This window comes from Antechinus flavipes, chromosome 1 (genome assembly GCF_016432865.1).
Source record: "Antechinus flavipes isolate AdamAnt ecotype Samford, QLD, Australia chromosome 1, AdamAnt_v2, whole genome shotgun sequence".
NCBI classification, from domain to species: domain Eukaryota; kingdom Metazoa; phylum Chordata; class Mammalia; order Dasyuromorphia; family Dasyuridae; genus Antechinus; species Antechinus flavipes.
Window position 1 is genome coordinate 541,032,066 of NC_067398.1, and position 12,169 is coordinate 541,044,234.

Consider the following 12,169-nt stretch of genomic DNA (forward strand, 5'->3'; position numbering starts at 1 on the left):
ACATATCTGGGGACCATTCACCCAAGGGCATCAATCAACAATTTTATGGATGCTGGTTTAATGATAGGTACTGAAAAGATTGTCTTGAACCAATCTAATAGAAGAAGAGGAAGAAAATGTCTTGTTAATAAAACTGAAGCAAATTGCTAGTAGTTTTTCATCCTCCTTTAATTGCTTGAATCATTAGCTCTTTTGCTGGCAGTATACTTGGAATCTATTGCATAGCCTCTCGTGGGAAGGTTGGCCTCCTACCTTCATTGGGGGATGAATCTCCAAGCATAAAATGCTACTCAATGACACTATAACAATCTAGTGTATTTCTGTGCAATACCACAAATAACAAATAGTAGAAAGCACATGCCAAATTATTTGTGTGGTGAATTCCATCACTGAAATTAAAATGTTAATACTTAAAGATTCAGAGCAATACTTACCGCTTTTCAAGAGGACCAGATCACTGCAATCATCAACCAATGCTTCATTCGTTCACTGGTCACCTATTTGGTGATTATCTTCAAGGAATAATTCATGCACTGATGATCTGTGAGCCCGTACTAAACTGCAGGCTAACAGCCAATGGAAGTTAAAAATGAAATAAACCTACATTGGAAGCAAAATAAAAGAATGTTGGAATGATCAAGTCAGAAGTTTTTGATGTTGAAAAAAATCATGGGTATACCTAATAGGGTAGAATGATTGGAAGGATATATTTTCTTTTTTAAAAATTTAATATAAATGAATAACCATCAACAAAGACAAGCGACTAAATAAATATTTCCCAATAAGAGATAAAGAACTGAACAAATTAACAGACCACAAACTAATAAGAACTCTATTTGTTCTATGTCCCTTGCCAAATCAATCAGGGATTCTAGTTCCTATGACTGTTTTCTTTGTTATGTATGAAGCTGTACTCTCTGTTTTATGTGTAGTTCCACTGCTTCTCATTGGCCAAACTAGATTTCTTTATATTCCTATTTAATTTTTAATGGTACATTAATATTCTGTGAAATCATTGTAATATAGAGGATACAGTGCCAGCCTTGAGATGCATTCATCAGACTATAAGCTAGGTTGGTGACCATGGGCAAATAACTTAACCTCTCAATACCCAGACAGCTCTCTCATGATATAATTACTGAAGAATTATGGACATAGATTAGCCTTGTGGATGAAATACTAACATTAGCAGTTTCCTATATCTGAAATCAGAGGCTCAGAATCAATCCTGCCTCCAATTCTTTTCTCCCCCCAAAACTTCTCTTTCTCACTTCCTTGCCTTCATACAATCTTTCTCTCAAATCCACAATGCACTACCTTTTTATCCCTGCATCTTGATATCTCTAGCTTTCTTGCCTTCCCCTCTACAAAGCTTCCCAATAATCAGGGCTATTTTTCCAGAAAATTATTTTGAATCTTCTTTGCACCTATTCCTCTATATATTAATCTTCATCTTATCTTTCTCTGAATCAGACTTACACCCTACTTCTGGATCATCTCCACACATTGCCTCAGTTTATACCCCATGCCCAATTATCAGCTCCCTGTTACATGTTATGTTCCATTATTAAAGGGTAAGTTTCCAGAGATCAAGGCCTATCTTGCTTGCTTGATTTGGTAGCCTCAGCACTTATAACAATGCCTGGTCCATAGTAAAGGCTTAATAAAAGTTCACTCTCTCTCTCTCCCTATCTTACTGTGTTGTTCTGTTTCTCTGTGTCTCTATCTTTGTCTCTCTCTACTTTGTCTTTCTGGGTTTCTCTCTGTGTTGCTCTCTGTCACCGTCTCTGAGTCGCTCTCTATCTATTTCTCTCTTTTTCATTCTTTCTTTCTGTCTACCTGTTTCTCTTTCTCTCTTGCATCTCCTCTTATGTAAATCACCTAAGGACAGAGTTTCATTTTTGTCATTATATTCTCAGATCCTAACACAATATCTTCTATCTAGTAGGTGTTTAAGTGTTTATTGAATTAAATTACATTTTATTCCAAAATATTTTTTTTTCCTTTTGTTAAAATGATATAAATATTTCTTTTTGTTTTGTGAAATCCTCTTATCTGTATATAAAAATATACATAAATTTTATTTATTTTTAATTTCTTCTGTTGGTTTGAATGTAATGATTTTCTTCCTCTTCAGAGTTGGACAAATATATAATTCCTTTTGCAACTTTTTATTAGAGTTTATTTTGCTTTATAATTGCTTGGTTTGCCTTGTCTTCAAGCATCTTTGTGGTAGACAATATTTTCTTATTATTTCTTATTAACTCAGATGTAACAAAATACTCTAAATAATGTTCATATGGCATATAGCCATAAGTGTATTTATTTACATATTCACATACATATATACATGGATTTAACTTGGACTTATTTTGCAGATATAGGCACTTCATTTTGTAGATCACCTTCCTCCTACACTCTAAGTTCCTCTCAATCTGCTATCTTGACAAGTAATCCAAAGGGGCTTATTTTCAAATTTGATTTTTAAATTTATGTTTTCCAATTTTTTGAAACGTCTGAGCTATGATATATCCTGGGATCATAGGATCTTAGATATAAGCCAAAAGGGAATAGATATAAAGTTGAGAATATGAGCTTCTTAACAGGTGTTTGATAGGATTTGAAAAAGAAAAAATAAGTATTTCACAAAGATATACAGATATGAGAAGATAACAAAAAGGAAAGAAGATGGCAGCATAACATGAGTTGCAAGATTGTAGGCAGTAGCTATGAAGTGTAAATCACAGAAAGGGGAGCCAGAGTTAGACAAACTAGCAATAGATACAGCACAGAGATCCAGACTTAGTTATTAATCAACGACTGAGCAAGTAGAAATGAGCTCTGACGTTTAGGATCACCCTTCAATTGAATCAGAGTGAAGAACTGAGTCAAAAATGAAAATAGTTCATCAAGTTAGGGCAAATTTCAACATTGTTCATCAGTAAATCAGAAAGTCTGATAAGGAAATTTTGCCAACTAAAGGATGAGATAAATCAAATTGATCCAAAACCCAGGCAGGTGGTCAAGAATTTCTAGATGTCCAAGAACCCAAGGGGCAGCACAAAGTAGGGAAGAGAACAGATATAAGGAGATCTTGATTCTGGAGGAATTTGTTCTAACCAGATTTTAAAAATACTTCTTGGTGTGGGGAAGGACAAATTCTCAATTTGTAGGATCTGTTTTTGTTTGTTTGTTTTTTTTGTTTTGTTTTTTTTTTAAGGAAGAGAATAGGTTACATATTACAGACCAGTAATTTTAACTTAATTTCCTGACAAAATTCCAAAATTATATTAAAATGATATTATATAAGAAGCTGGATAGTGAACATCTAGGATAGGAAATGATGATTACAAATAGCCATCATGTTTTATTTTGTTTTGTTTTATCAACAACAGACTCAGTAGACTTGTTATTAAATATTTTATCTCTATTTTAGCAAAGTGTTTAATAAACTATCCCATCTTTTTCTTATGAATAACATGGAGACATGTGCCTTAGATAATTGTACAATTATGTGGATTGAGAACAAGCTGATTGGCCAGATTCCAAGAGGAGTCAGTCATTAACGATTCACTATCAATGTGGAAAGAGATATCCAGTGGAATGGTTTTAGGGATCTTTCTTGGCCCTATTCTGTTTCACATTTTAGCAAATACTTGGATCAAGGACTACATGGCATACTGGTCAAATCTGCACATGACACACATAGTTCTGAGAGGAAGCTAAAAACACTGATAGACAAAGAAGTAATTCAACATTCCTCCTTTTCTAGCATTCTGAGCCAATTGAATGGGATGAAATCTAATAGGTATAAATGTAAAAACTGAAACTGGATTGTTTTTCAAATCATTTTCACATGTATAAGATGAGAGAATCTTCATTAAATAGTAGTTTATCTAAAAATTATCTTAAGTTTAAGTGGATTAAAAGGTCAATAAATGTCAAAACACTGGATAGATTCTAGACCAGGATTCAGAAATGGGAGGCAGCTGGCTGAATAGTAATTAAGAGGGTGAGGCCTAAAGTCAGAAAGTCTTGAGTTCCAGTCTGACCTCATATATTTACTATTTGTGTGATCCTTAACAAATCACTCAAACATATTGCCTCAGTTTTCCCAACTGTGAAATGGGGGACAATAAGAGTACCTACCTCATGATATTGTTATGAGGAATAAATGAGATGATATTTATTAAAAATGGATTAGTACAGTGTCTGCAACATAGCAGATATATAAATGCTTAACACTCCCCCTCCCCATCCCTTTCCTTCTACTTTGATTATCAGTAGAGTTTCCTCACCTGTAAAATGGGAATGATAATCAATAACTGCCTCCCAGTATCATTGTGAGGAAAAAAATGTAATATTTATAAAGCATTTATAAGTCTTAAGCGATATATAAATGCTAGCTATTTTTGTTAAATTGTTATTATTTAAATAAGAAAGCTAAGATACTTTTAGGCTAAGGCATTGTACCCAAGGACATGGAAAGATGAAAAAGCTTGTTCTAGTCTGACTTGGTCAAATTTATATCTGCATTAATATGTTTGTTTTTGACCATGATTTCTTAGAAAGGACATTACTAAGTTGGTATCTATTCAGAGAAAGGCAACCAGGACTTTGAAGAACTTCAAAATTATGATGGTCAATTGAAAGGACAGGGAATGTTTTATCTCAAAAAGCAGTCTCTGAGAAGATATGGTAATTGTCTTCTATCACTTAAAAATGTGCCATGTAACAGAAGACCTAGACTTGTTCCTCACTTAAGGCAAAACTTAGATCAATAGGCAAAGTTGCAAAAAGGTACCTTCAGCCTGGATGTAAGACAATAAGAGCTAACCAAAAGTAGTATATATTGCCTCAGGATGAAGTGGGTTTTCTTTCACTGAAAAAAGATCTGGTCTTCAGAGAAAGGCTGAATGACCATTTATTCAGAAATGTTGTTGAGAATATTCTTATGCATGTAAGGATAGGACCAGATGACCTCCAAATTTCTTTCTCTTCTTCCAAGAATATGTAATTTGTTTGAAGGAGAAATCTTTTCAAACAAAAGAGAAATGAGTTTACAAACAATGTTTGATACTAGCATTCCTCAACATATTTCCTTTATTGTTAGGTTAGAGCATCAAAATTATGTATACATTTCTATTAAATGATAGTATCCATCGCATTAAAAGATTCAAATCACTTATTAAATCACAGAAGAAACTGAGTGACAATGAGTCATCCAAAACATTAAACTCATAAGTTACTAAAGTCTTTTCAATCCTTAAAAGCCTATGATTCTGTGTTCATAGTAAGTAATTTTAGGCATTTCAATATAAACAATTAATTCATTCAGTAAGAATTTATTAAGTCCCTGTTCTATGCATTTCCCAGTACTAAGCAATGAAGAAGATTCAAAGTGTAGCTAAGATCCAGCTCCTGCTTTCACTTGAACTTAATAATTATCTAGTACGGAATTTGAAGCCCTATGCCAGAATATACACCATCTAACTTCAGTGATATCAGAAATGTTCTATTTAATATTCTGGGTTTTTTTTAAACTTAAGATCCTTCCTACCTTTCCAGTCTTCTTTTAACTTATTTCTCAACTGCCTTCTTGACTGTTCTAAAAACAAGATGCTCCATCTCTCCTCTATTCTGGCTATTGACTTCTCTGACTTCCTTTAAGTCCCAACTAAAATCCCATTTTCTACAACAAGTCTTTCCTAATCTCTCTTAATTCCAGTGTTTTCTCTATTAATCATTTCCTATTTATCCTTTATGTATAGCTTGCTTTATCTATATTTGTTTGCATATTATCTCCTTAATGAAACTATGATCAGCTTACAGGCAGGCACTGTTTTTTGTTTTTTGTTTTTGTCGCTACAATTCCTGGCACATAGTAAGAGCTTAATAAATGTTGATTTATTAATCAATATATTGATTTGTAACACTGGAAGATATATCTTATTAATAGTTTTACAAATTCCTCAATAAAATCCTTGAATGCCTCAAAATGTTGTAGAAGTTAATTTGGTTTCTTTAAAACTATACTGCTAAAGTATAACATCTGCATCTAGCAGGTTCTATCAAACTTGAAAGGCTTTGAGCACAGACCTAATGACAGATATATATCTGTTTACCAAGGAATAGCCTAGCTAAGTTTAGTGGAGAAAAGGAGCTAACATTTATACAATATTTATTATATACCAGTTACTGTTGAGCACCTTACAATTATTATATCATCCTTAAGACAACCTAGGAAGCTATTAGTATTCCCATTTTACAGATGAAGAAACTGAGGCAGAAAGGGATTAAAATGACATCCAGGTCACAGAGCTAGTAAATGTCAGAACATTCTATCTATTGTACCAGCTAGTTGTCCCAGCCTTTAGAAAGGTTTATCACTAGAATGTTAGCCATGGGTGATGGAATGTTTTGTTTTGATTTTGTTTTTGTTTTTTCTGGTCAGAGCAATTAATGAAATAGTATGCCCAGATATATTTAAAGAGTTGGTAATACATATTGAAAAAGAGAATGTCATTAGGGTCAATATTATGGTTCTTTGGTGCATTGAGTCATAAATGTGCATATACACATGGAGACAATGTTAATAGAACTGCCTGTGATGCCATGGAATCTTCCTCATGGAATGCCATGGAATTTCTCAGCACCGTCTCTGCAGCTCACTCGTGTGACAGTTGCTCATTTTATTGACAGATTAAATGTGCTGACCTTGGGGGAGCTAGGTGGTGCAGTGGGTAGAGCACCAGCCCTGAAGTCAGGAGGACTGGAGTTCAAATCTGGTCTCAGACACTTAACACTGCCTGCTGGGTGACCCTGGACAACTCACTTAACCCCAATTGTCTCCGCAATTTTTTTTTTTTTTTTTGGTGAGGTGAAAAATGTACTGATCTAGGTCATATAACCATGATGTGCCAAATTTGCTGAATCTAGTCTTCTTGGCATTGCAGCCAACTGTCTATCCACTATAATTACTACCTCTTACATATGGTAACTAAATGGATGAATATATATGTTCATATATAACTTTATTCATATCCACACATATACAAATATATACTATATAGTATTTATATACATATCCATGCATCTATATACATATATGTATAAAATATATAGATATGTATATATATTCATTCCAACATGTCTGCCTGCCCTGCATCTGCCTTTAGTAATAAAAAGCTTCTTTTGTTTAAAACCATTCCACACCTAATACTTCTCTTAAGGGCCATCCTTCAAGTTTTCACCACCTAATTGTAAATAGGAGTACTCTTCTCAGATACCATACCTTTCTAATTGACTTGTAGCAGAGGAAAAAAGAAAACAGGTAAGAGCTGATCTCTTATCCTTAATTCAATTACAAACCTTCCAATAAACTGGGAAAACAGTCATTTGCAGATTTCATTCAGAATGATAAGATCAGATTCATCAGTCCATACTCAGGCAAAATGTTCATTCATTTCTATTGGAAATCCTGCTTATCTTACAAAGGTCAGTGGTTATGTTATTGTCTACCTCCATACAGATTTTCAGTATTTTTTTTTCCCCATAGCTCTGGGGCAAAAACTATCAGGGCTTATTAGAACTTGATGAGAGCCTAAGTACTATAGCTGATTGAGGCTGCCAGACAGGGCACCAATAAAAAGAAAGCTGCTCCTTACTGACAAAGAGGACTGATGGGGAAAAAATCCAATTCTATGATTTATGTAGAGAAGAAAAAAAGCATTTAGCCTTCAACTTTTCTTTTTTTCACTTAAAGGAAAGCTAAAATAATTTTAACCAAACATCTTGAGACAGTTATTTTTTAGATTAAAAAAAGTGAAAGCCCTTCTTTTCTACCTCACCCCATCTATCTACTGTTATCAGAAAATTAATTCTTATTGTATTTCAAATCCCAGAGCAGTAGATTTAAGCAGTGGACTTGGATTTAAATGCTAGCTCAACTACTTGCTACCTGTGATATTTTGGAATAGAGGAAAAAGAAATCGTTTTCTCTCCTTGGGCCTTAGTTTCCCCCTTTTAAAAATGAGTGTGTTGGACCTGCACTATATTTCAGGACCCTTCTCAATGTTATGATCTGTGTAACAGAAAGAAGGAATAGAGCTGAACTCTGATAATCATGGTACAAAGTGTCTATATGCCACAAACTGTAAACCTAAGTTTATCCCCACTTAAAACCATTTATTACAGCTTCATATTTCTTGAATGATATCAGCTTCCATTCACTTCCTGCACACTGTATCATCTACCCTTTGGCTGTCTTGCTCCTTCCACCCTTTCCTTCTTTCTACTTTCCAAGCCCCTTTATCTTTTGTCTTCCCTTATTAAAAGTTAACTCCTTGGAAGTAATCATCATCTTGTTATTTTTCTAACCTCAACAATGGGCACAACAGCTAGCACATAATAAGTAGTCAACAAATGTTTGTTTATTCATAAATATACAATATTTGGAAGACAAATGTGACAAATGTGACCTGAGTCCAAGGCCTCCTCTTTCTTATACTTGTGAAGCTGGTTTTTTATAAGAGTTTTACATTTGTCCCTAATAATTTTCATGTTACTTTTTATATTGTTGAATCATGTCTGATTCTTAATGACCCCATTTGGGGTCTTCTTGGCAAAGATAGTAGTTTGCCATTTCCTTCTCCAGCTCATTTTACAGATGAAGAAACTGAGGCAAACAGGGTTAAGTGACTTGCCCAAGGTCACATAGCCAGTAAGTAACTGATTTGAACTCAGTTCTAATTCCAGGGCTGGCAATCTATCAACTACACCACCTAGCTGCTGTTTCTACTACAATAACAATGAAATATCAGTTGTCTTGTCTGGATGTGTGGCTAGATGTGAAAAAATATTAATGACTACTACTTTCTTCTGGTAGATGATAGAAGATGAACAAATGACAGATGATTATATAGTTAGGTAGTTTCAGAATGGCTTGAATGGTTAGTTCTGACTGTTTGATACCAATTTGGAAAATCTATCATGGAAAGTTTGGCCCTGTGCTATTTGCCAATTTTATCAATGACTTGGATAGAGTCATAAATGATATACTTATCCAATTTGCAGAAGATACAAAGCTGAATCACAGTTATAAAGCTGGAAGAGATCTTAGGGTCCATATAGTCTAACTTCCTCAATTTACAGATGAGGAAACAGTACCCCTTCATCTCTGTCTACTGACTTTCTTAGCTTCCTTTAAGTCTCAATTATAATTGAATTTTTTTTTTTTTTTTTTTTTTTTTTTACAGAAAGTCTTTCCCAACTCCTCTTAACTCCAGGGCCTTTCCTCTGTGAATTATTTCTTATTTATTCTATATATAGTTTGTACATATTTTTCTACTTGTTCTACTCCTTATTAGATTGTAAGCAACTTTGAGGGGAGGAGCTGTATTGCCTCTTTTTGTATCCTCACAGCTTAACACAGTGCCTGGCACATAGTAGGTGACTAAAAACTGTTTATTGATTGATCCAAGTCCTTCCTATATTATTCCATTAAGTATTTCAGTAGTCCTTCTTCCCTTATTGAAATGAGAAATGTAATGGATTTTTAATTAGAACTTATAAATTCCTATTCCAATCCTGTTACTTAGTGTCTATATGCTTTGGAAAAGTCACATCCTTTCTCGAGACTATCTATAAAATAATGGGTTGCACTGTTACTTTAAGATCTCATCTAACTCTAAATCTATGGCATTATTACCTTTCCTGACCAATTGAATATTCTTCTATTCTCCCATCTTCTAGTACAGATAAAAAATATTCCTCTATCTCCCCACATCCTTTGTTTTCACATTGAAAACCTCATAAATGAACATTTCATTCAGTTTGATAACATAAAGAATAGAAAGTCAGTTCTCTGTCTTTTTACCTTTTCTTCAAGGAAGAAGATTGACCTGTACTTCAAACATAGATAAGTTACTTGGTTCTGCCAGAAATACAAATAACGTACACCATATATCAGTTATTGGAGAATTTTCTTAGCTCTCCACACTTATTGAAGAAGAGCATGGGGAAATCAACCACTGATTGAATGAGCAGTTTTATAAAATGAGAAAATTAATATTTATTTAGAAAGTGTACCTAATAGGGACACTAGAATATACTGAATTGTTAATGGAACCTTTTGCTATGCAATTGAAAGTGTTTCAAGTATTTCCTGACAATTTATCTTATTGCTCTTGTGTAGAAAGAGCTGTTAAAATTATTTTGACTTAGTGCAGTCACATGACCCATAAACAGGCTTGAATGTTACTGAAATTTTCACGAATATAAACTGAATCCCACCAGTTTACATTTAGTTCAACTTAGTTCAGTAATTTGGTTTGTTAAGCCTTTGTTCAACATATTCTGTTAGGTGGTGAGGTTATATTCAGGAGGCTTACATCCTTCCATTATTACTCTAATATTACCAAAATAATATTATCTATCATTATTGGTAACAAGTCCCCTTGCAGTGTATTCTTTCCTTATGCCATTTAACAATAGCTATCTCCACAATACTAATTGATTAATGAACATCAATTAGCTTTTACAAAGAGTCATGTAACCAAGTCACATATTAAGAAAAGTTGGTATTAAACATTTCCCCTAAAACTCTAGGATATATTTACTCACAAGTGCATCCAGAATCAAGTTGAACATGATAGATCTTTTTCATAATCCAGACTACTGGAAAGGCTCAGGCTCTTGCATCTCTTGAGCTTAGGAGTTCTCAATATAGGGGACCAGGTTTCCTTAGGAAGAATGAATTAGACCAGATTAGAAATGGAGGAGGTGAAAATTCTCATAATAATCTAAGTAGATGGGATTTATGATTAGTCCCTGTACTTTCAATCTACGTGGTTCAGGCAGATCAAAAATAAACAAAAAATGAAATAAAAAATAATAATTTTTAAAGGTGCCTACAAAATTAAGACAAAAATAAGTTCAAGCTTAAAGACATGGGGCATAGAACATAAAAAGGCAGACAGCTCTTGGTTCTTTTCTCCTATTTTGGAATCTTAATGAATTTCCTTTGAAGCTGTATTTAGCTAATATATCTAGTTTGTCCTGAACTCATGACAGATACTGCTATCAGCAATTACCATCACAGCCTTTCCACTGCTGGTGGGAAGTTCAAGTTCAACCTTTCAAAGTTAAAAAAAAAATCTTCCGTGTGTGTGTGTGTGTGTGTGTGTGTGTGTGTGTGTGTGTGTAGACAAAGACTTTCCTCACCTACTTAATGCCCTTCCTCATTAATTCCCTCTCAAAGACCTCAGTGGAATTCCTCCACCACTAGACTAGTATGCCATTGGAGTACTGAATTCTGAGTTAGATTGACATTTTAACTAAGTTGCACAAGGGATGTCTGATTCTCTTCAATCAATCCCAATACAATTCCCACATAAAATCATCTAGTTTCCTTCAGTGGCTTGAATCTTCTTCTTTCTCATGAATTAAGGATTGATTTAATAGAGGTGCTTAAGAATTGTTCACACATATTTAATGCTTTTGATGTTTGATTTTGATACTTATTTATATTAAATGGGGGTGGAATGGTTGATTAATTGGTTCATTGAAAACTTCAGGCCATCTGTGTTTGATAAGAGGGAGGTAAACCACTCTATTCTTCACAAACTCACAGTCTGTGATTCCTACTACTGCTATTTTTGCTTGCCTCATTGCTCACCTATGTACTTCCCATATCTGGACACTTTACTATCCCTGTCTTCAAGGCAGACATAATTTTAATCAAGAGATAATGGAAAAAATCTGAACAAAAATGAATGAAATTGGCATTATACAAAAAGCATGAACTATGATGAGAGATGTTAATACCCCCTTCCTTTAACTTATCTCCAAAGAGAACCCAAGTCTTGTCTTGCTTTATTCACTTGCATTCTCTGTTTTCATGCATCCCAGATTAGCAACTATGACTTTCCCTGAATGATCACTTTCACCTCTAGTTCTTTGAAATGTGATAAAACTTATTGGCCAACAAAAAAAAAAAGTGGTTTGAAACTTAATGTTCAGGTATATGAATAAGGAAAGGAAAGTCCCTTTTCAGAGATAAGATTGCTCAATGAGATGAACTAAAATATATATCTTACAGCACATAGGGAGATTTGAAGGCAAAACTTTCATAAGAATTGTAAAACAAATCAATAATTAATGTATATAA

At 33.9% G+C, this 12,169-nt stretch overlaps 1 long non-coding RNA gene across 1 annotated transcript in view; it reads right to left on the reverse strand.

Moving 5' to 3' along the window:
* Positions 1-11,123, reverse strand: part of LOC127544118 (uncharacterized) — a 155,732-nt gene extending 144,609 nt beyond the window's left edge. Inside the window, exons 1-2 of the long non-coding RNA XR_007949375.1 lie at positions 10,624-11,123; positions 435-600 (exon numbers count right to left, since the gene is read on the reverse strand). This is a non-coding gene — a long non-coding RNA (uncharacterized LOC127544118). The remainder of the gene's footprint in view (positions 1-434; positions 601-10,623) is intronic.
* Positions 11,124-12,169: the final 1,046 nt, after the last annotated feature.